Source organism: Chelonoidis abingdonii, chromosome 2, assembly GCF_003597395.2.
Source record: "Chelonoidis abingdonii isolate Lonesome George chromosome 2, CheloAbing_2.0, whole genome shotgun sequence".
NCBI lineage: Eukaryota > Metazoa > Chordata > Testudines > Testudinidae > Chelonoidis > Chelonoidis abingdonii.
Window position 1 is genome coordinate 220,587,979 of NC_133770.1, and position 27,802 is coordinate 220,615,780.

Sequence of the window (27,802 nt, forward strand, 5' to 3'; positions counted from 1 at the left end):
GCTAGCCCCAGAGGGGTACAACGGAGAGGGAAACTATTGTGCAGAGCTTAAGCTGGTATCCATGAATCTACACAATAAATCCTGAATAAATTCTGTGTACAACACAAAACACTATGGTTGAAGTGGTGCTAGTGACAACAGTTGAAATACAAAAGTTAATAGGTGGTTTCATTTGAGTAAGCAAAGACTTTGAATTACACTTTTAAGGGCTAAGATGTCATGCTCAATGTGTGTTCATTCATTATGATTGATATCTCACTTAGGGCCTGATCCAAAGCTCACTAAGTAATGCTACATGTTGATTCTAGTTGTGATGACAGAGTGAGGAACTATTGGTTCATGAGTCAGAGAATACCCAGTGACTTCAATGAGCTTTGAATCCAAAGGCCCCCATGGACTTCACCGAGCTTTGGACCAGGTCCTTACTTCTGATTTACACTGATTTAACTCACTGAAGTCACTGGGATTACAACAGTGCAAAATCATCTTGTTCATAGGCAGATAATTTGTATATGGAACTTCCTGCCCATTGCTTTGCCTATATATTGTGCAGTCATGACAATTTAAGAAAGATTTCTTCTAATTCACTTTGACATCAAACACATTCAATATGTTGATATAGTTATTGAAGCTGGTTAGTTCAACATCAATTAATTAGAAGCATTTAACTGGAATGCTAATTATTACTCAGCTGGGTAACAATGTCTCTGCCACAAACTTTAGAACTAATTTTAATTTGAACTTGACATCAGTATAAACACAATAGCATTTTGCCTTTACATATTGCCATCAGGTATTTTTATTTTCTCATGGGAGCTGACAGAGTATGATTCATTATGACAATGTGAATATAAATCCATGCATAACAATAGGGATTTATAATAATATTAACATAAATACCATCATCTATACTGAATCTGTCAACTTTAATACCCAAGATTTTTTCCTTACATGGAGTACATTTTCCTGTGTCTATAAATGTCTTCCTTAATATACATTTATGATTATTATTAAGCTTATGCACTGAGTCTTATTATGCAAATGAGGGTTATAGCACACGCTCAAAGGCAGTGACTCTCCATACATCACTTTTATCTTTTAATAAGTCTTATATAAAGCAAGTAGTTTAAAAACTCAGCCCTATTAATTAAAGTTGGTCCACATTCTTCAATAAAAAATGATCATAGTATAGGATGTCTGTGAAGTCACTAATCACCTATTTCCTGATTTATCTATGTAATGTCACACAAACCCCACACTGAAAGAATATTACAGACTCTGACAGAAAATAATGAAATGAACTGAATTTACAGCTTAGGGTGAAAGTTACTCTTATCTCCTCTGACATATAGATACAACTGAAGACAGCATTAAGATAGTCATAAAGGTGGTTCCACATGATGCATAGCTATTGGAGGGCGTGTGGTACATTTCACTCCTAAATGAGATCTTCGTATTGCTTTTAGTGTTTTATCTTAGAAACATAATCATTTTTTAAATCTAGGTGTTTTTTTTTTTAGTGTAGTTGTTAAAAGAAGCAAAGGAAGAAAAAACAGTGTCACAGACATCTGTGAAAAGCTCCACAGCAATAAAGGTATTCAATTGTGATGAGAGCTAAACCAATAACAGAGGTCTCTAGGGAAATCTTCATATGCTGTGGATCTTTGATTGAACTGGACCACCAAAAACATCACACAGGAATAAAATCTCCTCTCTAGCCACTTCACCTCCGCATTTTAAATAGAAAATTACAGCTGAACCCATTAGGACAAACCCTCTTGACCTGAAATTGTGAATACTATCTCTTAGTCCAGAAGATTTTATAAATTCTCAGGGAGATCCTGGGAGATAACTAAATACTATTTTCCTAATTTTACAGGTAGAGAAATGTAGGCATATCTATTAAGGCCTTCATTTACCAAGTTACTTAAGCACATGCCTAATTTTAAGCACATAAGCAGACCCACCGTTGATGACCTCAGTGGGACTATTCATATGCTTAAAGTTAACATGGGCTTAAGTGCTTTGCACACTAAAAAAATTGCCCAAGTCCACTCATGTTGGTAATGGAATCAGGGTTAAAACTCAGGAATCCTGAGGCTTGGCCCATGTCCACACTGGGAGCATTTTACTGGTATAGGAGTACCAATACCCTGTACCAGTGAAGCACTCCTGGTGTGGATGAAACTATACTGACAAAACTGTGCTCTGCACCAGGATAGTAAAACTACCCCCAACAAGCAAAACAGGCTATACAAGTAAGGGAACAGCTTTGCAAATATAGCTGCATCTACACTAGGGACTTCTGTTGGCTACCTACGTCAGTCAGAGAGCACCTCATCACATCCCGACTGACAAAACCATAGCTGCAGAAGCTCCTAGTGTAGACCTGGCCTCAGTATGGTGCTCATATGTCCACACCATGCTGTCTCTCAGATATATCTTGTCATGTATGAATTAAAAATGTATTAATTAAAACTATTGAGTCAAAAGGTTAACTATATGATTTATGCTGCGTGATTGTATCTGCCTAGAGAGAAATATTAGGATGAGTTTCTATTTACCCCAGAAGATATGTTTCCTTTTAACTCAGAAATATTTATTTTATCCTGGGAAGTGGTTAAAGATTCATGGTATCTTTACAACATTTAGGTTAACTCAGGCTAAATGATTTGCAACATTATTATTTTGACTTCAGAATAAAAGTGTACATGAATGCAATTAAATTGCACAGGAAACAGTATGAGTGACAAGCAACAAGGAAGGCTGCGGTCACTGCTGTGGATATTGTGCAAATAAATTCTGCCATAAGATAAACAGATTCAATCTGGTAAATGTGTTTCAACAATTTGGCAGAAAATGGCACAAAAGTTATGTCAAAGTTTATCACATTTTTTGGGGGGATGGAGTGGGTTTTTTTTTACTGTCTGTAAAGTAATTTGTTAGTTTGTGCATAAATGATACACCTGTGTTGGGTTGCAGTCTGTCATATTTCCTTAGATGAATTGAGACTGATCCTATGCAATTTACTTAAATACATGTTTAACTGACTTCACTGGGAATTGTGCTGAAGTAAAGCTGGTAAGAGCAGGCTCTTGGCTCGGCACAGGAGTTCTTTCAACAAGGAGCCAGCATCAGCGTTAAACTGACTAGAGTTGAAGTTAGGCTGCTGCTGGCCAGATTCAAATCATTGCAGGATGAACGCTTCTATGCACAAGAGTTTGGGGTCTGGTTCACTCTGAGCCCAAACTTGAAGCCTGTCTACCCGAGTACCCTCAGAAGTCCTGGACAGTTCTATTCATAGAGAGCTTTTCTTATTTTCATTGTTGTTGGCCCCCTATATAAGTATAAGAGGGGGGAAAAAGAGAAGAGAGGTGAAGAGAGACAAGAAAGGAAAGGAGATTGAGACAGTAGTTTTGGCTGAAAGATTTTTTGATGAACCTACAATGTTAAGGAGACATGTTTTAAGCTGCATCTCTGAGCTGCAGTTTTTGCCATCGATATTGTTAGGCATTGTTCATTGGAACGGAGGACCTTCTTCAGAATTCTAGCTATGGGATCTACCACTGAAGAGGTGGCAGGGTTTAACAATTAAGGGGAAAAATCTATTCTTATCCTGCTTGAAACATCTCAAGTAAACCTGTCTGGAAATATATTGATCTGTGGTATTCAGTTTAAATATTAAGCTACAAAAAAGCTTTAACAGAATACAGTTAAAGGTCTGATTTAAATCAGCAAAAAGACTAAAAACCTGGAGAGAGACACTGTTCTAAAACAAACAAACAAAAACTTCAGCACAATAAAGTGAGTTAAGAATAGAGAGGAGCACAGAATTTTGTACTTTATTCTCAATTTCCTTGTGTTAGTGTTTTACCCAACTGATTACAATCAGACTTCAAAATGATTACTTGTTAGCTGAGTATAGCTAGTGAGGATAAGTTAAATCATTATTATATACTTGTGATGGGTTGGATAACAGAAATCCTCCTGGGAGCTGCCACCCGATGTGCAAAGACTACCCCTGCTCCTCTTTTCCCTGCCAGCTCAGGACTCCAGTACCCTGTCTTGCTGAGCAGACACTTCCATCTGCTCCAGCACAGACCCAGGGTCTGAATTTCTTGCCCCAAAGCTGCAGGTTTACCTGAAAACAGCTCACAGAAGTGTGCTTGTCTTTAGCACCCAGAGGCCCAACTCCCAATGGGGTCTAAACCCAAATAAATCCGTTTTACCCTGTATAAAGCTTATGCAGGGTAAAGTCATAAATTGTTCACCCTCTATAATACTGATAGAGAGATGTGAACAGTTGTTTGCTCCCCAGCCATTAATACATACTCTGAATAGTATATATTTTAATAAGTAAAAAGTGATTTTATTAAATACAGAAAGTAGGATTCAAGTGGTTCGAAGTTGTAACAGAACAAAGTAAGTCACCAAACAAAATAAAATAAAACACGCAAATCTATGTCTAATCAAACTGAATACAGATAATCTCACCCTCAGAGAAGTTTCAGTAAGTTTTTTCTCAGACTGGACACCTTCCAGGACTGGGCACAATTCTTTCCTCTGGTACAGCTCTTGTCCCAGCATAGGTGGTAGCTAGGGGATTCTTCATAATGGCTCCTCCCTTTGTTCTGTTCCATCTCTTTACATATGTTTTGCATAAGATGGGAATGCTTTGTGTCTCTTTGGGTTTCCACCCCCTCTCACTGGAAAAGCACCAGGTTGAAGATGGATTCCAGTTCACGTGACATGATCACATGTCACTGTAAGACCCCAAGCCTTCATTCCTCCCAGCCTGACTCACAGGAAGGCTTGCTTGCAAACAGAGCTCCAGTCAATTGTCCTGGCTGATGGGATCCATTAAGATTCCAAGCTACCATTAATGGCCCACATTTTGCATAGTTAGAATATCGATAAACTAGGCAAATACAATTTAGATGGGGCTACTATAAGGTGGGTGCATAACTGGCTGGAAAACCGTACTCAGAGAGTAGTTATTAATGGCTCCCAATCCTGCTGGAAAGGTATAACAAGTGGGGTTCCGCAGGGGTCTGTTTTGGGACCGGCTCTGTTCAATATCTTCATCAACGACTTAGATGTTGGCATAGAAAGTACGCTTATTAAGTTTGCAGACGATACCAAACTGGGAGGGATTGCAACTGCTTTGGAGGACAGGGTCAAAATTCAAAATGATCTGGAAAAATTGGAGAAATGGTCTGAGGTAAACCGGATGAAGTTCAATAAAGACAAATGCAAAGTGCTCCACTTAGGAAGGAACAATCAGTTTCACACATACAGAATGGGAAGAGACTGTCTAGGAAGGAGTATGGCAGAAAGAGATCTAGGGGTCATAGTGGACCACAAGCTAAATATGAGTCAACAGTGTGATACTGTTGCAAAAAAAGCAAACGTGATTCTGGGATGCATTAACAGGTGTGTTGTAAACAAGACACGAGAAGTCATTCTTCCGCTCTACTCTGCACTGGTTAGGCCTCAACTGGAGTATTGTGTCCAGTTCTGGGCACCGCATTTCAAGAAAGATGTGGAGAAATTGGAGAGGGTCCAGAGAAGAGCAACAAGAATGATTAAAGGTCTTGAGAACATGACCTATGAAGGAAGGCTGAAAGAATTGGGTTTATTTAGTTTGGAAAAGAGAAGACTGAGAGGGGACATGATAGCAGTTTTCAGGTATCTAAAAGGGTGTCATGAGGAGGAGGGAGAAAACTTGTTCACCTTAGCCTCTAATGATAGAACAAGAAGCAATGGGCTTAAACTGCAGCAAGGGAGATTTAGGTTGGACATTAGGAAAAAGTTCCTAACTGTCAGGGTAGTTAAACACTGGAATAAATTGCCTAGGGAGGTTGTGGAATCTCCATCTCTGGAGATATTTAAGAGTAGGTTAGATAAATGTCTATCAGGGATGGTCTAGATAGTGTTTGATCCTGCCATGGGGGCAGGGGACTGGACTCGATGACCTCTCGAGGTCCCTTCCAGTCCTAGAGTCTATGAATCTATGAATAGGCCCTCAGAGTTATATTTTATATTTCTAATCCCAGAAACAAGAGTGATACATTTATACAAATAGGACAATCACACTCAGTACATTATGTGCTTTGTAATGATACCTTACAAGAGACCTTTTGCATGAAGCATATTCCAGTTACATTATATTCACTTATTATCATACCTTTAAAAAACCATATAGACTGCACAATGTCACAATACTAATAGTGTAAATTCATACAAGGACATTTTATACATTATATATTATTTATTCTGTTGCCCTAAGAGTCACATCAGACTCACCATACTCTGCTGTATCAGGCCATACAAGACAAAAATGTTAGGATAGGTAGAAAAAATTACTAATCATGTTCAGTGCTTGAGTATCCTTGTTGTTTATACAGTAATACTCTGCACTTTCCCATTGCTTTTATGGCCTGATCTAAAGCCCATAGAGTGTCTTTCCATAGACTTCAATGGGCTTTGCATCAGGTTCTTAATCTGAAAAAAACAAAGCCCAGAACAAACAGTAAATTAATTAAGTCTCACGGCACTCTTGAGGGATAAGTCAGCACTACTTTAACGTAATTAGTGATTGCTAAATTGAGGTGGATAGAGGTTAAATTGTCCAAGGTCACCCAATAATCCAGTGGAGCATCTTAGGAACACAACCCAACAGTCCCCTACTCCAGCTAATATCTGACATTGCTTCAAATTACCCCAGAGTAGCAGGCCATGTTCTAGCCAGATTTCGTTTTGGAATCACAAAAGTTTAAAACAGCATATGACATTCCCCAAGGCACAATCTGAACTAATGGACAGCTGTGTCACCTCAACTCTCCAGTCTGGGGTGCTCTTTACTCTGCTTCACTATGAGAACAACTGCTCCTGATCCATTCACACATAGCCTTTAGCATGAAGAATCACTCCTAGCTGTGTGAGTCTTTCCAGCCAGCCACTCCTGAATTATATTTCAAAGAGACACCCAATCTCAGTCTTGTCCCCAGAAATGTACGTCTTGTACTGCCCAGCTCTTTCATTCTGGACAGTATAAGCACACAGAAAGTCCATCATTTCGTTAATAGAAAGTGATATGCATAAACCCCATTATCTATAACGGGAGGTTCTCAGTTACTTTCATCCAAACACACTGGCTTAGATAAACTATAAAACAAGTTTATTAACTATAGAAAGATTGATTTTAATTGATTACAAGTATTGAGGCATAAAAGTGAGAATTGGTTACAAAGAAATAAAAGGTAAACGAAAACTGATACCTCACTTAACAAGCTAAGTGAACTTAAAGCAAATGGATTTCTCTTACAATATAGTCACAGCTGTCTGGGTGGATTCCTTGAGCCAGGAACACTCCCGCAGTTCACTGGTGCTCCTTTTGTCTTCCAAATGTTGTTGACGCTGAATGGAGATGAGGGAAGAGAGGTGTTTTGTGTCCTTTGTTCCTCATTTTTATATCTTGTCCTCCTCTTTGAGGAATCATCTCCAGTGGCATCTCAAGTGACAGCAAGTCTGTCTGTGAAGATGTAAATTTCTTGCTCACATCCTTCTTCCTGCCAAAGAATAGTGGCTTATCCAGGTGACACCTGGCTGAGGTGTTAACTAGCCTTCTGTCTTTAAGGAACTGGCTTGGGCTGTTTCCAGATTTCGAATATGCCTTATGGCTTGTTTACACTGGCAAAATTCTGCAGTAAAGCAGTTTTTTGCACTCAAACTGCAGACATACACATGGCCATGCCACTTTGTGCACAGAAACTCCTCAGTTGTGGCACTGCAAAAAGACCACCTCAACGAGAGTCATGTGGCTATTTGTGCAGAGGCTCCAGCACTCTATTGCCAGTGTAGGCACTTGATTGCTTGCTGTGCTGTAATTGGCCTCCAGAGCTGTCTCATGATTCCTCAACTGACCACTCTGCTCACTGTTTTGAACTCGGCTGTCCTGGAGACATGTGCCCCCCCCATTTTCAAAGCACCATTTCTGACAGCCATTGCATGCTATGCTGATCTCCTCTGGGGCACAAAGCAAACCACTAATGTGGAATGCTCATGCTGTTGAATACAGAGGCAGGTGTGTGTGTGTGTGTGTGAGTGAGAGAGAGAGAGAGAGAGAGAGAGATTGCTGTGGAGAGAGCCCAGGAAGGGAGGGAGGCGAGGGCTGATGTTGGCATTTCACTCTCCCCCAGGACTATTTGCTTCCTGCGCTGTCTGAACTTACAAGACAGGATGCTGACACTCTCTGTCCCCCAAAACATACTGTGTCTCTCTCCCACTCCATACACACACACACTCCCTTCCCCAAATTGAAAAGTGGCTGACAATGTAGTAGGATGCCCATGGCATAATGGGATTGGGAAACCTGCATCATGTGATGCTGTGCCTGCCCCATGAGGCATGGCAATCCCTTCCCAAAGCACCCTGTGGCCAGCTGCACAATGGGATAGCTACCACAATGCACTGCTGTCTTTGCCATTGCAAGAGCTGCTAATGTGGATGTGCTATAGTGTCACAAGTAGCACAGTGTGGACACACAACAGCAGTATATTTCCATCATTTTAATAAAAGTGGTGTAACTTGTGGTGCAGAAACTTGCTAGTGTAGATATACCCAGTGTAATATCATACAGTAGAATCTTATAACTTTACATATAATTTTGCCACGCATGTTTTACCAGAACAATAATGATGAGTGAATTATGAGTTTTCAGATGCATTTTCTCACAAGACATGCTTTGTATAAAATATATTATAGTCTTGTAAAAGTAATGAACATAGAGGTACAGCTGTCACACAGCATCCCAGACTGAAAAGACTCAAGGGCCCCATTGAAGTCATTGGGAGTTTTGCCATTGACTTTAAGGAATATGTCTACTCTGCAATAAACACGCTTGGTAGGGCTCAGCTGGCCCTGATCCCCTAACTTGGATTTGCAGATCCCCTAACTTGGGTTGTGGGGCTATAAAATTGCTGTGTAAACATTCAGGTTCTGACTGATGCCTGGGCTCTGAGATCCCATGAGGTAGGAGGGACTCAGAGCCCAGGCTCCAGTCTGAATGTCTACACTGACATTTTATAGCTCTGTAGCCCAAGTCCAAGTCAGCTAACTCAAGCTCAGACTCATTTCCATGGGTTTTTTATCTCAATGTAGACATACTCAGAGAGGCCTGAATTTCATCCTAATTGGTGTTTAGCACATTAAAATATGATTGAGTACTCTGCACGTAGAACTCTCATTGAAGTCAATGGACATACCGTGCATGCACTTCTTTACAGGACTGAAACCATCATTTAAAACTAATGAAACCACTTAAAAATTGAACAACAAATATGCACTCCTACTTCTAGTTATTGTATACTATACTGTTCCCTAAATGTATGGCTAAGGTATTAACTCTTGTTAAGATTTATTAAGTGGGGGAGGTGGTGGTGTTCTTGCCAAAGAAACTAGATGCTTCTGCTAAAATATCAGCAGCGAAGTAGTTAATGTTAACGTTTACACTATTGTCACTCAGCCTCAGCAATTCCTGAAGTGTAGCTCAGTTCTTTTAAGGCTGAGTGCTCCATGCCCAGACACCTCATGCAAGGTCTGTGTAAACAGGGTACACATAACGGTTCTGAGGGTATGGCTGCACTGGAACTGGATCAAACTAGGTTGCTAAAAATAGAAGTGTAGTCATGGTGGTATGAGTGGATGTTTGTCCCACTTGTGTATATAAGATCTTAAATGAGATCACGCTCAGGGTACCTACCCCTGCCCATTGCTTGCACCTCCATGGCTACACTTCTTTTTAGCATGCTAGTTTGATCAGAACTAATGCAGGTATGTCTTAGGGTGACCAGACAGCAAATGTGAAAAATCGGGACTGGGGTGGGGGGTAATAGGAGCCTATGTAAGAAAAAGACCAAAAATTGGGATTGTCCCTATAAAATTGGGACATCTGGTCACCCTAGGTATGTCTCTTTGATCTGGAAGTCACACCTCCCAACTAGAGTGTAGACATGCCCTAAGAGGTTTAGGAAAGGTTGTAGTAGCAATGGAAGCCCCTGTGCATCTCCTGCTGAAGAGGCTGAGGTCTGTGGATCTATGTAGTAATGAAGCCATTGGCTAGTGCCCTGCCCCACTTTTGTCACAGCCCTGAATTCTCCTGATGGAGTGTCCCTGCACAGCCTGTATACCTGTGCAGAGGAAGCACAGTGGTTCAGCTGGATTTAGAACTTTTGTGGCTATGTTGGGCTCTGAGCAGCATTTGGCCTTGCACAGAGCTACGTGTTGTTTGTCTCAGCAGCTCATACTGACAATAACCAAAAGGGCTAGATTTTTTTAAAGTGAAAGCTTAGATGAGATCACCAGATAAGTTCTGTTTGGAGTGACCACAATGAATTGACTCAGTCCAAACCCCGTGGCCCATAATAAAAACTCTGCTAGATACTTCTCTCTATCAGTAACACAACTTGTGGTGCTATAATTTACAGCCAGACTCAATAAAAACTCCATCCTTAACAGGGCCTTTGTGAACTCCAGGACATGGGTTTTACTGAATCTTGATGTTCACCGTTGCTTTAAATTATAGACTTAAACTAAAGAGGCACAATATTAATAAATATCATTCTATTGCAGCACACAAACCAAAGCCAAAGTAATGTTAGAGCTCTGATTTAAAACACAGCAAATGAGGAGAGCTAAGAGTAGGGAATAAATAGGAAAGATGACATTTCATTTATAAATCCATTTCAGTCCATTGGAGTCCAGTCTAATTTTAATGGGAAAGCAGTCACACACAGCTAAATGGGAGTTTCCTGCAGACTTCTGAAGAAATCAATATTGGAGATCAATACCAAAGATCAATATAGGTGTAGGACTCAATTTCATATTTGGGCTTGTTTCTTGTGAAAAATAATGTGTTATAAATAACCTAAAATATTAATACTTTCCACTTACACATTGACATTCCCTGTCATCTTGATCTAGGAGCTCTCTGCTTCTTTATTCCTAACCCACTAAGAGTTTCTAGTCATGGGTTAGGCTGTGCTATCTCTGTGCCAGGGTGAGGAATGGCTCAAGAAGATCCTCCCCTTTGCACTTCCTGCTTAGGGACAGGGCAGAGTCAGAATCCATTACTAGGGGAAAAACAGGTGTTGATCCCTCTTACCATCTCCAGTGGATTAAGCCACCCCAAAGAGAAAGGAATAAGAATGAGTTTCCACCTGCCCCTCCACACCAGCAGGTGGAGTTGGTTATGGGAGAAAAAGCTGCATCATCCAAATTTTCAGGGCAGCGTACATAGCGTGCTGCACACTGAGCAACAAGAGCAGTAGATCATACAACATGGCTTTACAGGAGAGTCGCAAATAATCCAACATAAGAAGGGTTTGTGTTTATTATTATAGAAGCACATACGGATAAGGAAGAATTTGGCCCATTGTTTTTATAAAGCTGGGTTATGAAGACAGAAGTGCTGTGACAGCTATTAAAGATTTATTGCATATGTAATCTTATTTTTTGCATGCCCCTGTTTCAAGTCCTAAATGTATCTAATGATATTACCATAAATATGAGATGGGTAAATGTTCAAAAGAATTTCCAATCTATGTCATCCAGAGAAATACGTCTGTGTTTCCTATTAGAATCTGAATGTGAATACATACACTTGGAAACTAGATCCTTTGCATACATTAATTAAAATAGGAATATTGGGTCTTACTCACATTTGGACCTAAATAGACTTTTAAAAAAGCCACATTCTCTGCTCCAAGAGCTGCAACAGACCTAGTGTGTCTTGTAGGCCATTATTTTCACCAAAAATAAGTAGAAAATAAACCTTTTCTAGCACACAAGTATGGAATAGCCCCTTGAGTCAAATTGCTTATTTATATGATGGGGCTACTCCCCTATTTCCACAGCAACAGGTAGAAGATAAATGGGACCTACCCATCCTTCCTACAGTAACAAAAGGATCCCAGGATTTACACAGTGTCTGAACACAACCCTGCCCATACTAGGTTATGTAGGGATGTGCAGAAGGTCCTTTTATAGCAGAATCAGGAGCACAGGATCTGAGTATCTTGACTGTCTTCTCAATATTTTCTGCATCTGCCCCCAACTGCTTAGTTCTGCCTCAGCTTCCCTTTTGTCTTTCCATTATTCCCTCTTTGATGGTATCTCTCTACCATAAACACTTATATGGGCCCTATCACTCTAGTATCCAGGCAGTTCACAATCTTTAATAGATTTATCCTCATAAAATACATTTTACAATGGGGAACTGGGGCACAAAGAGACTAAGTGACTTGCCCAAGGTCAGGCAGAAAGTATGAGTTAGAACAGGGAACTCTACCCAGGGTCTCCAAATCTTAGCCTAGTGCCCCATCCGCTAGACCATTCTCTCTCTCCCTCATCCTCCTTCCCATATCCCAGCTGATTGCACCTGCCCACCATGATCAGTATCCCAAAGGGGTCTGTTTCTCCCCAAGCTGGCTTTACATTCCTACTATGCTCCATCTCAATAGATCAACCTGGTCTCTTTCTTTCATGCCAGGGGCTCCCTCCTTTTCGATAGGGAGTAGGGAGATCAGTGACAGTAGAGGACAACAGACTGCTGAGATTGGTGTTGGGCATTTGGTTTCCTGGACCCTTAAAGAGTTCTGCGCTCTGAATTTTGACCAAAAAAAACATAAAAATACCCCTCCCCCTGCAAAGTTTAAAATTCAAAAACTAAAGAAATATATTTCAAAAACCAATGAAGTTTCTACTGCATTTTTTAACTGTGAATGGAGCTGCTCATGGTTGTTCAAGTTGTGAGTTTCAGGGAAGAAAGACAGGCGTGAAAGAAATGAATGAATCCATGATTTCCCCCCTCCTTTGTTTTCCCAACCGGCTCCACTATGCAGGCCAGCGACATGGTGAGTTAGTGTGGGAAGGCAGTTGGCTGGCAAGTTCTGTCAGCTTGGTGGGGCCCCGTTCTTGCACTCATAGCATGGGACATCCTATCTCTAAAATGAATAGAGCTTCTCCTGGACTGATGCTTGGGTGGAATGAGGATAAATATGTCAGTACAGAGGGGGAAATCTTGGCCCCAGTTAAGTAAAAGGCAAAACTCCCCTTCACTTCAATGGGGCCAAGATTTCCCCCTGAACGCTTAGTGTCCTGAGAGTTAATGGCTTCACAGATTCTGGCTTTAAAAAAGTCAGGACTGGAAAGAACAGGCTGCTCAATAGCCTCCTCTGCATCAGGCTGGGGCTCCCCATCCCTTTTGACTGCATGCGGAGGGGTCTTTCAGTGGCTGGTGCACCTCCCATGGCAAAGCATGTCATAGCAGCCTCTTCCGTTCTAGCACCTGTTATGTTCATGTCATACCCATAGAAGTTAGAGAAAAATCAAATGCTCTTGCTGGATAGTTGCAATGTAACTCTTCTTTATGTCTTAGAATTCAGAACAATGAACACATAGTTCCCAGAAACAGAAACACAGCAGGCTGCTTCCACAGGGGTATACCCCACCCCACATTGTTCTAGACTGGCTTTTTCCAGATGGACGCTGACTGCATACTTACCTCTAGAGCTGCCCCCCACCCCCACCCACCTCCTCACTTTGAAAAGCATACCTTGCGATTCCAACACAGTTCTCAATACACCACAGCATCCTCAGTACATCCACACACCTGGGGAGGCTTGCTCCTTTTCACAACCTAGCCTTCCAGCCAGACCATTTATAATCCCTCCCCTTCTGGGGTAATAAAAATCCAATAAGGTAGAAGTCTAACAACCCTGCCTCAGACCTTCAGCACCACCCTAGGTATAATAATCTTTACCTTCCATTATGTCAGGATTTTTTTTACCTCCCTTTCCTTGTGAGTCAGCAGGGAAACTCAGGGCTTCTCTCCCCTCTGGCTTCCAGCCCAGGGACCCTGTATTCTTCCATAGGCTTGCTTCTGTTCCCCTGGGTCAATTCCTACCTCCAGGCTGATACAGAGTCACCCTCAGGCTCCCTGGAAGTACACCTCTACCTTGACATAACGCTGTCCTTGGGAGCCAAAAAATCTTACTGCCTTATAGATGAAACCACGCTATATTGAACTTGCTTTGATCCACTGGAGTGCGCAGCCCCGCCACCCCGGAGCACTGCTTTACCACGTTATATCCAAATTCGGGTTATATCGGGTCACGTTATATCAAGGTAGAGGTGTATATAGTTCCCCCCCCCCAAGTTTCTTTTCCTTGGAGCTCTCCTCCCTATTCCCTGAGAGTGGCTCCCCCTCTCCTCTGTAGCCTCCTCTCTCTTACAAGCTTCTCTTTCTAGGAGTCATCTTTTTATCTCAGCTGTCCGTGGTCAGCCGCTTAGTCACAGCTGGGGGAAGTGACTGTTTTGCCCATTAACCCATTTATGGCTGCTACAGTGTAAGGTTTATACACCCCATCACGGTGCCCAAGAAAGATTTTATATCATTCTCCATCAACCTCCAGATAGACTTGCACCAAAATACCTTCATTTAAACAGCCCAAATTTTAGCAGTCATAAAATATCTAAACAAGAACTTTTGCAGTTAACCAAGTCTGACTTTCAAAGGTGCAGGGTTTTTGATCTCATAAAGATCTGAGAGCATTTTGTAGTTTACACTTGCACAGAGGTACTTCAAAAAGATTTGATCATGGAAAACATAGCGAGTTATTCTTAATTATTTTTTAATCTCAACAACATTTATTCTTGTGTGATTTTCCGGTAAAAAGAGGTTTATTAGAAGATGCAGAGAGCACACTCAAATATGCATACAAATTATATACCCATCTTTTCGTTCCTTACATAAAAAACATTGAGCTGAAAAAATCTGGTTTGTTTCCCTCTAGAGGGTACACTGTATTCTCTCCTCTTTGGTGGGAAGAAATAGGTGTAGGGCACATGGGACAGAGAATGACCAATCAGACCTACAGATCTACAGGAAACCCAGAGAAAATTCTACAGCTCTCTCCTCTCTGTGTGACATATTGTATGTAAGCTGTGATATAGAAATAATGTGCATACCATGTAAAAATGGGAGAATATTATCAGAAGGACAGCAATGGACTGAGACCATTTTATAGGTGAGGACTTTTTTTCTATGTCATGTATAGTTTGTTCATATGAATAATCTAAATTACCTGAACCTATTGGCAGAGGTTAGGATACCCACATCTGGAAGTAACTGAACTTTACTGAACCACCAAAGCATATTTTTTTCTACTTAAATAATTGTTTTCATTGATTTTATTTTTTCAAGAGAATAGGTGGAAGGTTGTGGGTTATATATGGGAGATACGGTATCAGAAGAAGAATCCTTGCCCTTTGAGCTTCCATATTTTTGACACACTTTATCTTTTCTTTCACAACTAAATTAACCCAAGACTTTTAAAATTAGAAATCTTGTATGTAGTTTGGTGATTATAGGAAATGCTGCAAATCAGCAATAATATTTTACAGTGTTGGAAGGAAGGGGTGTAAACCATAATTACAAATAAGATTAATACTGAGATGTATTTTAGAGGTGACACTCATGTGCTCTGCAATATAATGTTGGTGTATTCATCCCCACAGGCATTTCCATTGGGAGCAAAAGTAGCTGGGTACCAATTACAACTTTTTGGTTCTTTCTTTGCAGGTATATTGTGTGGCTTCCTTTGCCATGTATAGTGTTATTCTCTCAGAGTATGAATGCATCAAAAAGTAAAAGGCTTTGAACACTTCTGGACAATTATTTCAAAAGGAGCTCTCCAGCTCCCTCGTCTCATTACTATACCTGACAGCTTTGTCCAGCATTTCCCCCATCTGTCTTCAGAGCAATGGAAAGGACCAAATTGGCCAGTGCGTACAATGTCTCTGGCCATAATGGAGGACAAAATACAGGTTGAACTGAATGGGATTTGTTTGAGTAGCCATTTTTTCTCTACAACAAACGACTGCTTGCTTTAACATATCTGATATAAGTGGAGAGCCTGGTAATTTGCTGAATGTTACACAGATGTAACATAAAAGTTCCTCCTCCTCTTCCTCCTATTGATGCCTGTAAGTTGTACTTTTGGAGTAGAAGGTGACAGTCCAAACCCTGAGAGATTAGCCCCAAGATCTTGAGGTCTGAACCTGTAAGCCTGAAACCAAAGGGTGCTCAACCTGGGGAGCTTGTGGGCTCATGCCTCCTAGGGAGCCAACTGTGCAATACTAAAACATCCCAAACTCCCAGAGCTATACTGTGATTCTTGCCTGTGGAAGGAGTGCCGAGTCATTTCAAAAGACTCTTCGTCTTGGGTATGTCTGTGGGCTGGATCCATTGGTTCTTCTGCAGAGCAGACAAATTGCTCCCTCTTCCCCTGTGCCCCACTTCTTTCCCATACTCTGATGGAAGAATCAGGAGGCTATTCTATAAGCAGATCCTCATGGGATGTTTCTCCCTACCAGTCCTCAACTGCACGCTTTCCACCAGGGAACAGGAAGAGTATGATCTTGCTTTCATTTTTTCCTTCAGTCGGTGTTGAGACAAAACTCCCATTTGACTACAAAGTCCTGATTTAATGAGGCAGATTGAATGAAAACTGACTTCATGATTTAGCCCCAAGCTCTTAATCAAATATCATTTTCACCTATTCTGCTCAGTTTTATTTTATACAGTGATAGCATTAATTTTACAAATTGAGACATTTCTCTCTGGAGACTGTCTTAGCTTTAACAATCTGCCTCAGTAGCTTTTGCCAATGTAACCCTGACAAACCTGGGTCGTCAGCAGGCAGGATTGAACTTTGGACCTCTGGAGCTAAATGCACGAGTCTCTACTGCATGAGCTAAAAGCCAACTGTCTGTTAGCTAAGGCTGTAGAGCAAACTCATTAAACTCTCTCTCTCTCTCTCTCAGTGGTCTAGGTGCCACTATATGGGACAGAACACCACCCCTGGAGGTGTGTAGGTTACACAAACACCAGGAAAACAGCTCTTTATTATTTTTTTCTGAGGGGCAAAAAAAAATCCCTCCCCTTCTGCTAAAGGAGTCATGTGGGAGCTTATTGCTATTCATTGAAAGGATGTGTTCACTCAGAATTAATATAATTTATTTAATTTATGACATCACATAACTTGATAAATTATGAATTAAAATATCATTATTCGGTGTGTGAATGCTTGTCATCCATTTTGATAGCAAATTAATCCTGAAGCTTTTGGAAAAGAAAAAAAGGCTTCAAGCAGCAGCATACAACAACATCATTAGCAGCAGAAGCACAGAAACGTCCCTGCTGTTTGCAAATAGGCGACCCTACATAGCACACTGTTCTGCTTTGTCTGGCTTTGGTGATTTACTAGATTTTGGTAAACACGTTCCAGTTTCTAATTCAATACTAAATAGAATAAATTGTTTTACGCTTTGAGTAATAACTATTCTGTATGTATAAGGGTTTAAATATGCCACATGCACATTGCCAATAATTACAGTTGCTTATTTTATATACCAGCCCTAGACAAAGAAGCCCATTTCCAGATAACTAATATGCACATCTATCCTAGAATGCAGTTTTAAATCTTGTCTAAATGAATTGTTCTTCCATCCCTTATTGAGTATGTATTTAAATGTGCATGTGGCCGTAGAAGTCTGCTTGCAGTGCAGCAGGGTTTGTAGGGATATCCTCTTTGCACCTCAAAAAGTTTGCAAGTTCTCCGCTGAAATCTGTTGAACTACATCAGTTACAGCAGCAGATTGTTTGTCCTATGGGTCAATATTTTGACTTCTTTGGGACTAGGCACGTATTTAAAGTTACACAGTTGCTTAAGTGCTTGGGTTCAGATAACCATCTACAAGATTAGATCCTCCCCTAACTCCATCCCTTTTGTTCTGGTAAAAGGGTTGGAGTGGCATAAATAGGCACTACAAGCCATGGATCTGGTTGGGGGAGGATTTCCCTACAGCAAGAGCTAGTGAAGATCACCATTCTGAGGACTTCCTGGCAAGCCCTGGCACAGAAGATGTGCTGAGAACCTGGGGTGATGGTGTCACAGACAGTGCTGCCTGTAGGGTAGGCCAGGGAGGCTGCTGTAACTTAAAGAGCTCCTCAGGGCTATCTAAATTACCTAGAGGACTGCTCCAGCCTCTTCAGACACAAAGAAGGTGTAAAGTCACCTTATCTTCCCTACCCTTTGGGCTCTAAGTTTATGAGGATACCAGTATTGCACCCCAGTTTGCCAGATCACTAGCCATTGCCCCTATCCTCCATACCACAACAAAATTCTGAACCAACAATCCTGACCTACAGTCTTAGTGCCCAAGGCCTGGGACCCTACGGTAGCCAAGCCCCAGGCTCCTGACTGGCTGGAGAGATAGCATCTCATTAGCTATGAAAAGAACAGGCTTTAATGATTAATTTCCAGTACATTCTGGCAGGGTCAGAAGGTGAAATGGCAGAACCCTAAAAGGCTCCAAATCTCACGGAAGTGTTGATCATGATCCACCCAAAACTGGCTCAGTCTAACCTCTTGCCTTCTGGTTTGAGCTGTTGTAAATATCATGAGAAAAGTTTTCCTGCAGCATTTTAGTATTTCCACTTCTGGTTCTACTAGAAGCTATGAAGTGCTGAGAAGCATGAGTACCACACAGTTAATTAAACTTTTCTGAACCTCAAATCATTTTATCTGTGCTTGGCTCAAGCTTCAGGTCAAAGATTTGTGCTGCTTTTGGTTTAATCTAAACTGATTTGCCCATTCCTAACAATGACCTCAGTGAATCCAAGAATAGTTTTTTTCTCTCTTTGTATGATTCTAACTACCTGACAAAAGGAGATGAAAAATGACTTTTGTTTTTAATGTGCAACAATACTTGCTGAAATTCTTTATTTGGTACTTCATTTTTAAATGAAGAATATTGAGAATAGCTCCCAGCCTCGTTCAGCATTAGACATTAAATGAGTCTGCAGCACCTCCGGGTTGAATTTTCAGCTGCGCTGCCTGACTCAAGTATCTCATGCTGCATCCCAGTTTTTCTTGACCCATGATTATAGCTCTTATGCTGTGTTTAAATTAAGGCTGGGTGAATTGTTCCCAGGGAAAACATATCCAGCACTACACAAGCATCACACAAGTTCTGTAATAAGATGTGTACCAAATTAGTTTGACTCAAAAGAACACTGTGCAAATTCATTGGTGCTTCTTTTGCTTTTAATATACTTTGGAGGACCTAATGGTAGCCAATTTCTGTTGCCGTCGTACATTTCAGACATGAAACGTGAAGTGAAATTGAAACAGCAGCGCATTTGGGTGGTTAAGTATAGGTACAAGTCTGCGTCTGCTTTCCTTATTTACAGCAAGAACACAAAGCTGTTTGTGGAGCGTGCTGTACATTAGTCAGAGGCTGAAAGGTAGCTGCAAATAAAACCATAGCAGTGATAAGGGGAAAAAAAATTGTTTAAGAGTTCTTCCTGTGGAAAAAATATAAGCAAAGAAAACAGGCAGTGTTTATTTTGTGGGTAGAGAAGTTTCTCTGGGGAACCATCTGAGACAATATACACACATTTTTTGCATTATACACTTAATTCTCCCATCATTTAAAACAGTTTAAAGCCAGTGAAAACATGAAGACTCTCAGCTCATAGAAACTTAGAGCAAGGATAGGTTTGAAGAAGTACGGAGAATGAAAACAGCATGGGAGTTAAAGATTGAAAAAATTGTTTTGAGAAGTGGAGATATGGTGTTTGTGTGTGGGGGCATATCTGCTTGTACGTAGAAGATCGATGGTTTAGTTCAGAGTTTGAGTTTAGGAAACTTGTATCATTTTCCCAACTGTGCCTCAGATTCAGAAATAACTTTAAGAACGTGAGTAGTCCCGTACAAGTCAAGGGGACTACTTGCATGCTAAAGTGATGCAGGCGCTTAAGTTCTTTGCTGAATCAAGGTCTGTTTGAAGCTCAGCTGACCTCGGATTTGAATCCCTACGTCTTTCTGTCTGCCCTGAACTCATGTAAACTCTGGACTTTAAGGATATGTCTATACTGAATAGTAAGGCCAGGGTCTGACTCAGGTTTGAGCCCAAGCTCCACTTCTATCCACACACAAATGAATCTGATTCAGGTCAACAAACACTCAGAACCCTGGTCCTAGAATCTGCTATGAGAATGGGTCTGAGCCAGAGTCTCACTGTGACTTGAGTTCAAGCTTTAACACTTGGCACTGTGGACACAGTTCAAACAGCAGACTGGAGTGAGAAAGTCTGGTTGGTGCAGATTGGATGAGTTAGTGGGGCTGTGAAAGCTGGGTCCAGCAATTATAGACCTAGATTAATGGAGTGTGGATATTAATGGAACACCAAGTCCACAAACCCAGGTCCCACAAACATGGCCTCTGTGTGCCATATAAACATACCCTCTAATGCAGTCGTGCTCAACCTTTTTCAGTCATGTCCTCCCCCACCCAGTAATGGAATATGTCTCTGTCCCCCCTCCACTACTGGATAGCCAAGGCTTCCTCTATAGCAGGACTTGCGCTGAAGGCTGAGCTGGGGGAAGAATGGAGAATGGGAGAAGAGCTGAGGCTAGAGGCAGAATTTGTGTGGGGGTGGAGAGGGAATGAGAGCAGATTTGGGCTTGGAGGTTGAGCAGGACTAGGGGTAGAAAAGAGTTGGAGGAGAAGAGAGGCTGGGGGAAGACCTTGTTTCGGGCAGAGTGGAACTGGAAGCATGGTGCTCCCCCACACCCAGTGGTGGCTAGCCCCAGCCCTGCCTCCCCACAGACGTACCTATGTGCCCCCTTAGGGGCATGCCACACAGTTTGGGGACCACTGGTCTAGTGGTAGTGGATCAAATATGCTTGATAAAGTTCACACATGTAAAAAGGGAAGAAGCTGAGCAAAACAGGACACAAATGTTCTCTATTATTGGACACTAGAGCAAGCTAAGTATAGTGCCTTCAGAGCAAGAGAAGAAACAGATTATAATGCCACTGTAGGGCCAAAGGTAACTAATTTAGTAAAACATTGATATTTGTTATATTAGTTTTTGTTGTTGACTCATCTTAAACGGATTAGCAGGGAAGAACATTCAGTATTCTATTAAATTGTAAACTGTGTTTAAAGAAAAGGCTCATAATTTGAGCCCTGAGTACTTGATAGACAATAGGTTACATTTTTGTTTTCAGTATTGCTGCAGAGACAAGGTGGTGAGGTAATATCATTGGACCAACTTCTGTTAATGAGAGAGAAAAGCTTTTGAGCTTTGTTTGTTTCAAAATTTCTGCTTTAGCTGACAAGTCTGCAGGGGGGCCAAACAGTCCTGATACTTCCTATAAAAACAAATGTCAGACAAATCTTTTATCAGGAAAGCTTTCCGGCTGTAAATATAGCTCCATTACGCAAAAACTTAAATACAATGGGAAAAGAAATCAAATCCCAAAATGTTAGAAAGCAAGGAAATTCAGTATAGAAGTTCTAGCAACAGCCTTAACTTTGTCTTTGTATCTTTAGCCATCTTCTAACCATAAGCACTAGACCATCTCTAAGCAAAACATACTTTCTCATGTATAGGTATAGAACACTGAATATCTCACCCCATGTGATCAATGACACGTTTGAAGATGAAACAACCTATTATGAAGAAGTTAGAAGGAGGTTAAAAATGGAAACTGGTTAATGGACTTGATTCACTCTTGTTGCTCTATTATGTACGTGAAAATTCTGACAGGTTAGACAACACATGGACTTTTAACTAAGTCTCCCTTACTTCCATACTTATGGGGTGTCTCTTTTTGTTGCTAACTAAAGTTTTAGGACTAGATTGAGTCTTAAGATTCAGCCCTGAATAAGGGTTGGCATGCAGGGCTGCCCAGACGGAGGGGCAAGTGAGGCAATTTGCCCTAGGCCCTGGGCTCCGTAGGGGACCCCAAGAGAATGGCTGAGGCTCCTGCCACGGCCCGACCCCATCTCCGCCTCTCACCCGGAGCCTCAGTGCATCCAAGAGTGTCCTCGGACAGCAGTGTAGCGTGGATCTGGCAGGGCCTGAGCTTCTCCCTGCTCAGAGCCACGTTGTAAGGGGGTGGGGCTGAAAGCTCCATCAGGGCCTGAGCTCCCTCCACTTGGCTTGGAGCTCACAGCCCTGCCCCCTTACCATGCAACTCTGAGCAGGGAGGGGCTCAGGCCCCGCCGGAGCCATGCTGCATCTCGTTCGGGGACACTCTTGGATGTGATGCGCTGAGGCTCCGGGTGAGGGGGAAGCCAGGGGTATGAGGCCGGGGCCGGGGCCGGGGCCAGGGCCGGGGAGATTGGATAAGGGACAGGGAGTCCCGGGGACAGTCAGTGGACAGGAAGGGGGCAGAGGTTGGGGGGGCGGTCAGGGGACAGGGAATGGGAGGTTGGATCGTGGGTGTTCTGGGGGTCTGTCAGGACTCAGCAGGGGGGTGGTTAGGGGTCGAGGCAGTCAGGGGACAGGGAGCAGGGGTGGGGTCCTTGGGTGGTGGTGGTGGGGGTCTCTGGTGGATGGTGAGGGGGCAAGGAGCAGGATGGGTTGGGGATTCTGAGGGGGTGGGCAGTTGGGGGGCAGGAAATGGGTAGGAGTTGGATAGGGGGTAGGGCCAGGCTGTTTGGGAGGCGCAGCCTTCCCTATCCTAAAGTTCATTCAGCAGTTTGACGCTTGCAGAAGAGCCAAACTGTTAGCTTTTCCCTTAGGGCTACCATCCCTTTCACTTCTCAAATGCCAAATTATAGTCTATATTTAATTTCAGTGCCATAGGGAGATTCATGTCAGAGGAGAGTAGCTTCATTTAAAATTAGCGACTGGAGGAGGGATCACACGAGAAGAGCAATATCCTACACCACCTACCTCCTTCCCAACCCTACCAAGGGAGACCTCCCTCCCACCCCCCACATTCCCTGAGGCCTCAGAGGGGTTAATTCAGTGGTTCTCAAACTTTTGTCCTGGTGACCCCTTTCACATAGCAAACCTCTGAGTGCGACCCCCTCCCTTATAAATTGAAAACATTTTTAAATATATTTAACAATATTATAAATGCTGGAGGCAAAGCAGGGTTTGAGGTGGAGGCTGACAGCTCACAACTCCCAGTAATAACCTCATGACCCCCTGAGTGGTCCTGGCCCCTGAGTTGATTTAATTTTAGCACCCTGTGTCCATTCACATGCATGTGCTATTTTGAGCATTTCAGTTTTCACAACGTAGGATCATCCCAGATTCTGGAACAAGCTCAAATGCTCAGTTCATGGAGTATGTACATAAGCTATACTAAAGACAAACCTACAGTAACCGTCTCCAGTTTGTGAGGGATGGAGCCAGTGTCTAGGAAAAGATAATGACATAGGTGGTCGAACCATGTGATGGCTATTAGTAGGGAGGGTAAAAGAATGTGTCCTAGCTTGTTCTCGAGGTGGAGATGGAATGGCTGGAGAGAGATCTACTTTAGTCACTAGCTGTTAGTTACTCCCTCTGGGGCACTTGGCATTGGCCATTGTCGGTAGACTGGATACTGAGCTGTATGGACCTTTGGTTTGACCCAGTATGGCTGTTCTTATGTTCTAGCCTAAATGAACCCAAAGTTATGGAGACAGAAATGAGTCAAGGAAGCCAGCAGAGTATCAGAAACCTGGAAAAATCTCTGACTGGATGGGCTCAAGCAAATTTTTTTTTATTGTTTCTTTAAACAATCAAACACAGCAAGCAGCAAATATTTGGCCACACACTTCTGAAACCCCAAACTATATTCAGATTTTGGCAGACTAATTTCAGCTTTTCAATTAAAAAACCCACAACAAATTTTGAAGGAAAGCAGACATTGTCTCTGATTTTTTTCTGCTTTTTAAAAACCCATAGTTTTCGATCCAGAAAAAGTTTTGATGACAAATATTTGTCCAACCCTTTTAATGAGCTGTAGTGCCTTTTTGCACTAGCTGATGCTGAGAACCAGTAATACCTTGTAAAGAAGTTCTCAAAACTGGTTTTGTGCTGAGATGCACAAGGTTTATTTTTCCCAGGGCTGCCTGAGGGGCCGGGAGCAAGTGAGGCAATTTGTCCTGGGCCCTGCAGGGGCCCCCAAGAGAATATAGTATTGCAATATTTTTTATGGAAGGGGCCTCCGAAATTGCTTTGCCCTAGGCCCCCTGAATCCTCTGGGTGGCCCTGCAGCAAACACTTTAAAATGAACAGCTACAGTTATTCTGGCTAATCTGACAGGTTCTCCACATGTGGAAATCCCATTGACTCCAATGCTAGGGCCACACACAAAAGGCACGAAGAATCAAGCCCATTGTTAGCACTAAGCTACTGAAGTGGTGTTATAATCAGAATAGTGCAAAAATGACACCTTCTTTATTTGTCTCACATGTGTACAGCTGCTATATGTTTAATTAGAACAGAAGAAATGTTTACCACAGCTGGCATCACAAAGCAAGGCTGGAGAGTAGTGTACCCTGCCTTGTGCATCATCAGCTCAATTAGCAGCTAAGTTTTGATTCTAAAATCTTTATTACTGGCACTGATGCATAAGGTACACTGCCTGGCTTCCAGTGATCCTGTAGTGCTGGCTGTTGGAAGCATTCTGTTTTGACCTGAAAATTGAGCATGATTTGATAAGGAAGTCGCTGGGAGAGAATAAATATGAAAAACCAAGATATCATTTTTATAGAATCCCTTTTGTGATTGTAACAACTCCACTTCAGATAAAGCTTAATATACATACACGCACACACAGACCTTTATTTACTGCCTGTGCTCATTTTGATTAAAGCTGAGACTGAAGACTATAAACACACTAAATGTAACCACATAACATTTCTGGAGAGTCTGAGAAAATCTACCATTATGTTTTGTTTCTGTTGACCCAATACAAACAATAATATCACACCCTGTATTCCTCATAAGTACGTGTGACATGTATTTTTAAATTTTACATTTAATTTAATCGGCTCCCTTCTTTAAAATATACTACATACTGAAAATGGGAAAAGTGTACATTAAAACATCTTGAGGTAAATATAAAAATTGAATTAAAAATTGGCATTTGCTTTGAGATCTGTAGTTGCTTAGAGACTTGAAGAGATGAAAATAACAGAAAAACAGAGCTGGGGATAGTGCGAAAATCAGAATAATTTTGCCTTCTGGCCCTTTCAGTAGTGGAGAAGACTTAGTGGCTAAATTGAAACAACATGGCAAAATCCCATCCAAACAGAAAAGCAAAACTAACCACCAGCGTAGTAAGGTTTGATTGAAAAGTTCATTCAGTACATTATTCAAGCAACAGATGACATTTCAGTAACTACCAGAATAGCCAATCTTCCTCTTGTTATCTTCATCACACTTCTGTGGATTGCTGGAGTTTTGACTCCTATCCAGAGCCACCAGAGAACAGTCCAAATTAACCTCCCTTTCTTAGTTTAAAAAAAACGCCCCTCCAAATTCAGGTCCAACAGATAAATGGCTTCTGAAAACAACACTGCTGTATTATAAAGCAAAACAGCACAAAACAAAAAGTGGACATAATTTAAAGGCAAAAGGAAAAGTTGACTTTTGGCTTCATCTGTGACAGTGATGTGGATTTCCCTGTATTCTCCCATCAACGTAACACTCATTGACATTCCCCAAAGTCGGTCACATAAGCAAAAAATAAAACTGGTCGCTTCTGATATATTTCCTAATCCTAACCATTTATGCAGACACATTCTGCCTCATTCACACCACTCCATCTCCATCAAAGTCCAGGAGTTTGCATAGGCATGATCAATATCAGCCTTCATGTACCAAATTCTGCTAATAGTGGGAAAATCCTTCCACATTTGTGGCTTATGAAGCACTGGAAGAAGAACTGCATGCCTACACAATCAGTTCCATGCCTACTGGTTTATTTCCGGAGCTCAGACAGAAGCCCTGCTGTAAAAGGAATGAGAAGACCAGTCATAGCTCAGTATTTAGACAAGGCAGCACAATCATCCCTCATTGCTTCAGAATTCTTACGTCCAGCACCGGCTTTACCTCAAATAAACACATTATAAAATACTTTGACAATATTTCAAATGTCACTTAAAAGAAGAGTATCTTCCAAAACAAAATGATGGGCCAGCTTGTGGTTGGCTTTCTGCAGGTGAACAAGGAGCAGAGGGCTCATGGAGCTTAGTCCTTAGTTAACTAATAACTTGTGTAGTCTCAGCTCTCTGCTAAGCATAACAGCTAGTGCAGTCAGGGAGCAACCTTCCTGCAGCACAGTGGAGTGAGGAGGTAGGGCTACAATCTGACCTCTCGTCCACCCAGTCCTCAGAGCTGGTCTTCTGCATAGCAAAGCAACATGTTACATTGCTTCTCATGCTTGCAGGTCTTGAGATAGTGTGCTAAAAATAGTAGTTTGGACTGAAGTTCTCAAGCCTAACCAGCCAGCTATGCTTAAGAGCCCGAGATCCAGCCCAAGCAGCAATATCCACACTACTGTTTTTAGTGTGCTAGCTCGAGCCTGCAAGCGTGAGTCTGGCTACCGGGGCTGGGAGACTCGCTTCCAGCTGCAGTTTAGATATACCCCAAGTGCTCCCATAGACAATGTGGACTTGCACTGCCCCCAATGCACTGAAATAATTAACTGTTACAGATAGAGCTGGTTAGGAAATGGTCAATTTTTTGCAAAAAAAAAAAAATTAGAAAGAAATGAAACAATTTTATTTTTTTTCAAAGCTTTTCATGGATTTTTTCTCTTTTTTTGGATGCAAAACAAAAAAATAGTTGGTATCATTTTGAAGTTTCTGAAAACTTAAAAATAACACCGGAACAATGTTCAGCTTTTGGTGAAGAAAAAATTTAACCTCTCCCCTCCCCACGCCGAAATTTTAGAATAAAATAAACATTGTCTGAAAAAAAATCATTAGAAAAGGACATTTCTCATCAAAGAAAAGTTTTGAAGGAAAATTGTCAGCTTACTTACTTACTAAATCTGTATAATTAGTACAATTCAAATAGCTGTTATATCAGCTATTACATTGGGTTTAAGTAAAACATACCATGGCAACTCACAAACACTCATGAGTCAAATTGCGCAGTCCTGACCCAGGGCAAAAGATAGATATTGGCTGCCACTGACATCAAAAGGAGCCACACATCCCTATTCCAGGGTGCCAAATTGACATGGCCTTCAGTAGCACTTTTCACTGAATAAATATTAAATGATGAGTGCAGGATTTATCCTAATATTAAATGTCACATAAAATAAGTGGTTAAACTAGTCAGAAAGCACCTTTTGTCTTGCAAAAAATTTTGAGATGTTGAAACAAATTCATCCTGACCTGGGACAAAAAGCTGACATTTTCAAATTTGCTTGTGGAATGAAATTTAAAAAAATCCAAAAACTATTTTAGGTGAACTGAAATGTTTCATTTTGATAAATTTGAAATGTTTCATTTCAAACCTTTTTGTTTTCTAATTTTTAAAATATAAAATATAGTAAATTGCAAAATATAATGTCAGTTAACATGAAAAATGAGTCATTTTTCCAATTTTTTTCAAAATAGATATGATTCCATGAAAAAATTCAGTTGAATCAAAATAGTATTTTCCAAAGGAAAATTTCAACCACAATTTGCAAAAGGTAATCCTCCTTTAACCCATCTACAATAAAACATTTTAAAATGTATTTCTTATACTATTTCAAATAATGAATAAATATAGTTTATAAAAGGTATTTTAAAATCTACCTAAATATAATTAATGAATGGAATTGGTAGATGATGACTGAGAATAGCCTTTTTATACTCTAAAGATAGTCACACAAAGGTGAAATCCATTCTAGACAATCAGATTTCAGGATGAATTACAATGATTA